General features: G+C 43.0%; 1 long non-coding RNA gene across 2 annotated transcripts; it reads left to right on the forward strand.

Moving 5' to 3' along the window:
• Window positions 1-1671: 1671 nt before the first annotated feature.
• On the forward strand, window positions 1672-3888 carry LOC120022610. 2 transcript variants are annotated; one of them, XR_005472618.1, is made up of 6 exons: window positions 1672-1850; window positions 2091-2142; window positions 2266-2447; window positions 2593-2638; window positions 2769-2838; window positions 2976-3888. It is a non-coding gene; the product is annotated as an uncharacterized LOC120022610 (long non-coding RNA). The 2 variants fall into 2 exon arrangements; XR_005472617.1 differs by having other exon boundaries at window positions 2266-2409.
• The last annotated feature ends 1710 nt before the right edge of the window (window positions 3889-5598 follow it).

The following is a 5598-nucleotide window of genomic DNA, read 5'->3' on the forward strand; positions in this document are numbered from 1 at the left end:
ATAAAGAAGAACATCAAGACGAAGCAGCTGCATTATAAGGGGATGTACTGTTGAGAGCTACATCCCATCCCGAGGGGTTCCTGCTGATTGTACAGAGATTGTGACAGCCAGTTAAATGGCATCCCTTGAGAAGGCAAGAACAAGATGTCAGGAGAAGCGCAGTATTATCATAACTAGACATATACTTGGAATACGGAGGAGGAATGGAGGGAAAAAGAGAGGCAGAGGAGGTTTAAGAGAGAGAGGGAGGAAGAGGGCCAGCTTGAGGTGGTTAAAAATGGCTGGAAAAAAGAGACATGGTTTGTTAAAGAAGAATGGTAGAAAGTGTAAGCAGAGTGAGCTGAAGACAGGAGGAGAAATGGAAGTGAATGAGGGCGAAGTATCGGAGGTGATAGGTGTGGGGAAGTTCTCGGAGTCCGAGGCTTGTACCGAGGGTCAGGATAAACATGAGTCTGTGACAGTAGGAGTGAAGTTTTTTGAAAAAGTGGACCCTTGCCTTTCGGCTGATCCATTTGTGGTTTCAGGTTGGGCGAAAACAGCCCAGAGTTGGGTGCTGTGTAATCGGTGAGGGTAACCAGAATTGGTCTTGTGATAATTGTGTTTCCGCTGGTCAGAGGGAGGAGCAGGCATCCACGTTAAACAAATGGGGGCAAGAGAGGTGAATTGTTTTGCTCTCAAGAAAAGGGTGCCATTGAAAGGAGTGATTACTGGGGTAGCGGTACATGTGAAAGTTGACCAACCGAAGGGGAAGATTCCCGGTGTTTGTGATGCTCGTTGTTTGTTGCGATGCAGACAGGGTGGCATGAGTGGTGAAACAGAAGAGTTATTGTCTGTTCTTTTGAGTTTTGATGTTGTCTTTGCCCTACAAGTCATGTTAGGATTAAACGATAAGTTATCCTGTGCGAGCTTTTGTGCCGAACACATTACGGTGTTACAGGTGTTGAGCTTATGGGCACGTGGCAGCAGTGTGTAGTAGGGAGGTTCCTAGGTGTAAGAAGTTTTTAGAAGCGCATGAGACAAAGGAATGTGTAGCATTGGGGAAATGAGTTGTATGTATTAATTGTAGGGGTGCCCATGGGGCTGGGGATCAGAAATGTCCTGTGAGAAAGAGGCAGGTTGAAGTTTCCAGGGTTAGAGTAGTGCAGAACTTGTCATATGCTGAGGCAGTGAATAAAGTAAAGGAAGATGGGTCAATGGGGAGGGATCCTGAGAGAAGTGGTGTGAGTAGTAGATCTATACCATTACAGAGGGATAAACAAACAAGTGATATACGTTTCAATAAGATTGTATTTTTAGCATTTATAGCAATGGTGATCAACTGTACTGCAGGGATGTCTCAGAAAATTTAGTTTGTGGTAGCAGCTGCAGAGAGGTATTTGGGTGTGCGAGACTTGACATCAGAAGAGTTACAGGGTGTGTTAAGTGGTGGTGTTCCATCCTTTCAGGTTGTAGGCCTGAAGTAGGACTAAGTAGATTTAAATAGTGGAGTAGGGTGGTGTTCTTTTTTATTATATATATATATATATATACACACACATATTTGTTCTTTTTTTAGTGAGTGTAGTGTTAGATGGTAGGGTATTTGTTAAGTCTAAGGGTGTGCTCCAGTCTAGTAGGTGGCGGTAATGCAACATTTATTGGATGCCAACCGCCGTTAAACCTCATCGAAGAAGAAGTACAACAGCATTTACACTCCGTTACGAAATCGAAGCATTTGTAAAATAATCTGTCAAATATTTTATTATTATTTGATGCCCTTTGGTACTAGCTAGTTCTATCAACGGAAGACAAAAAACACAATAAGGCACCCCCTGTCAGCGATCGGTATTACACTCGATGGTATAAAAGGGGTAACGTCTTTTAGCTACCAACGTTGACCACTGAGCTTGGGCTTCAACATGATACAAACACGTGTTTTGGTTATGGCAGCCTGACAGCCTTTATGCCATTTACAGTAATTTTATAGAATGTGCAGTTGACTAATGTGTTAGTGTTGGGCTGGTCCAAAAACCCTTCTCGTTCATGGTTCGTTACTACTGGTTTATTGACATTGTTATGAATTAATAAAGTTGTGTATTCGTTGTGCTTAGATATCAAGGGTGCGGCTTGTGAAGACCAGTGCGTTCTTCAGCATTCAAATAGGTAAGAACATCATTGTTCATTTCCTGCTATTGAGATAAGTAGATGCACTTGCTACACTTCAAATTTGACCATGTTAGCTCATCAACGACACTACAGCAGATCAACCCGTTACTTCGCTACCAGTTTTTTACAGAACCTGTGTGATCACCCTGGCAGAGACTCACCCTATTCTTCAGAATGGCAGGACAATCAAGAGTATCAACTATCAAATAAGCGCTGGCTGCAGTCGCCTACAGAACAGAGTGTCTGAGAAGTCGAAGACTTAATGTGCTACTACATTTTTAAAATAATGTTATATAAATCTGGTATATTATCTTCCATAAATATATATGATTTTATATGACTATTATTATCTGGTACGTTATACTACTGCTATATACTATGGTATTGTCATCCTCTGAGTTTGACTTGGGACTGTCAAACTAACTAGCGCGTCTTCCTTTTTCCCAGGGAGGGCAACTTGTGCAGGTGGGGAGGAGGAGTACACCACTTACAGGTGATTACAACCTTTTCTCTCGTATTAAGATGCACCTCTGCAGATAATCCACCGTTTCTGGTTAGTGCCATTTATTACTCGTAGATCTTTTGAAATGATCCTGAAATGTAATCCTAGTTTCTCTTTTCAGCTGCATAAGGAGTCGGCTATTGGAGGTCAATGAGGTTATTCTTGAAAGGCCAAAACTTTTACTGGGAAAGGTGAGGAGCATTTCCATAAGCTTCATTCCAGTTAAAACATATTTTTGGTCAGTCTAGTGCTTCATTTACATGTACCCCATTGAGAAGGTAAATTACATCAGCATGGCTAACTCTCCTAACTGTGTGTATCTGACCAGCCTTCCACAGAGATACATTGCTGTCATCCTCCTTAAAATAGAGAGCAAGACGGTCACTAACGGTCTCCTGAGCAGAGGAGTACGAGAGCGTCATCTCTAAACGGACCAGCAGCACCCAGCCTGAGCCATGCTGAGGAATGAAGAGTTCACAGGGACTCGTCACACTCACCTCAGCTGGAGTGACTTTTCCTGGGGCAGCTTTGTTGGAGGGGTCCCTCGTCTCCTTCAGACCCAGCCAGACCTAGGTACCTGCATAAAGCATACCCCTGTCCAGATGTGGATGACAGTGGAGATGGAGGTTCTCTAGCCTCTACCAGGAGTAGGTAGTCCAGTGCAAATACTTTTGTTTGTTTTGTTGTAACATGGAAGAAATTGAGCCAGTACGTTTTAGGAGATACTTTTTTTAGCTCTTAATGATTGATGGAATGTGAGATTTAATTTTCTAAAGGAGGAAATTCGTAAGATATTTCCATTACGTCGGTCATTGATTATGTACCAAAAGAACTTAAATTACACAATCCACCCTGTTTTAAGAAAAATAATGTTTATTTAAATTTGTGTTCCATTTATAATCATTTAACTGTCAAAAGAATAATGGTCCAAAACTAAATCTATTTCTTCACATCTGGGGCTTTACTCAACAGCAGCCGACTTTACCTGCACTAATTCACAACTATCTCTAAAGCTTAATATGGTGGTTTAGTCTTCACACAAACCATTCAGGTTTAGTAGGACCAGACTCATCATCTCTGTGGATACAGATATCTATGCTTCAAGTACCATAATAATACAGCGTGATACACAAAAGCCTACAAGGCAGTCTTAGACTGCATCCCAAATGATACCCTATTTGATATATATATAGACCACTACTTTTGAACAGAGAAACTAAAAGTAGTGCACTATATTTGTATTTAATTTAACTAGGCAAGTCAGTTAAGAACAAATTCTTATGGGCCTCCCGAGTGGCGGTGGTCTAAGGCAGTGCTAGCTGTGCCACTAGAGATTCTGGGTTCGAGTCCAGGCTCTGTCGCAGCCGGCCGCGACCGGGAGACCCATGGGGCGGCGCACAATTGGCCCAGCGTCGTCCGGGTTAGGGGAGGGTTTGGCCGGCAGGGATGGCCTTGTCCCATAGCACACTAGCGACTCCTGCGGCGGGCCGGGTGGAGTGCACGCTGACATGGTCACAGCGTGTCCTCCGACACATTGGTGGGGCTGGCTTCCGGGTTAAGTGGACATTGTGTCAAGAAGCAGTACCACTTGGTTGGGAAGCACGGCTCTCAACATTCGCCTCTCCCAAGTCCGTACGGGAGTTGCATCGATGAGACAAGACTGTAAATACCAATTGGATACCACGAAATTGGGGAGAAAAAAAAGGGCTAAATAATAATAATTCGTATTTACAATGACGGACTACCAAAAGGCCACCTGCAGGGACTGGGATAAAAAAAAATACAAATATAGGACAAAACACACATCACGACAAGAGACAGCGCTACATAAAGAGAGACCTAAGACAACATAGCATGGTAGCAACATGACAACAACATGGTAGCAACACAACATGGCAGCAGCACAAAACATGGTACAAACATTATTGGGCACAGACAACAGCACAATGGTCAAGAAGGTAGAGACAACAATACATCACGCGATGTAGCAGCCACAACTGTCAGTAAGAGTGTCCATGATTGAGTCTGAATTAAGAGATGGAGATAAAACTGTCTAGTTTGAGTGTTTTGCAGCTCGTTCCAGTCGCTAGCTGCAGCGAACTGAAAAGACAAGCGACCCAGGGAGGTGTGTGCTTCGGAGACCTTTAACAGAATGTGACTGGCAGAATGGGTGCAGTATGTGGAATAGGTTGCCATTTGGGACGTACTTTTACTTACAAGTACACTTCATAAGGAACAGCTTCAAAACCACAGTTCATTTGACTCATGCGCTGGACCATCAGTCTTTTAGATAGGTCTTCTGAAAACATGGATAAAACAGTATACCACATATACACGGAAAATGATTCAATACATTACAGAGAGTAGAAAGTCAGTCGGATAAAATTGTCTCTGCTGAAATAGAGCCATAATAAGAACTTTATGTGTCAGTCAGTTTATACAAGCTAAGTGGCATAATTCAGTGATTAAACCTTCAATTTACTCTCTTATTTGGCATCAAAGTGAGATTGCATTAATTACACTCAATAATTGCTAAGCCATGATGCGTTTTGGTTGGTGTACAACAGTGAGAGCAATATCAGCGTTTGTCCTGGTCCCAGATTTGTTTGGCCAGTCTTGCCAACTCCTCATGACAATGGCCATAGGTATCGACAAGACAGCTCAAAACTGAGCTGGGACCAGGTGATCAGAAAGCTGGGGTAACAGCCCAAATCACTGGGTAAGATTCAAAGACGTGATAATGGCATCATGCTCTGGCTTTCATTTCAGTAAATTTCATATCTTAATACATGTGATACATTTGGCTGAGATGTGCTACAGGTTACAGTTACACGACAAAGTGAATGGGCTGATTACACTGACAGGCACATAAGTGAGCGTTTTTAGTTTTTTTTGACAAAATTGTCTAAGTGAGTGAGGCGTCTGTCGCCCCCCCCCCCCCCCCCCCCCAG

This window comes from Salvelinus namaycush, chromosome 27, assembly GCF_016432855.1.
Source record: "Salvelinus namaycush isolate Seneca chromosome 27, SaNama_1.0, whole genome shotgun sequence".
NCBI lineage: Eukaryota > Metazoa > Chordata > Actinopteri > Salmoniformes > Salmonidae > Salvelinus > Salvelinus namaycush.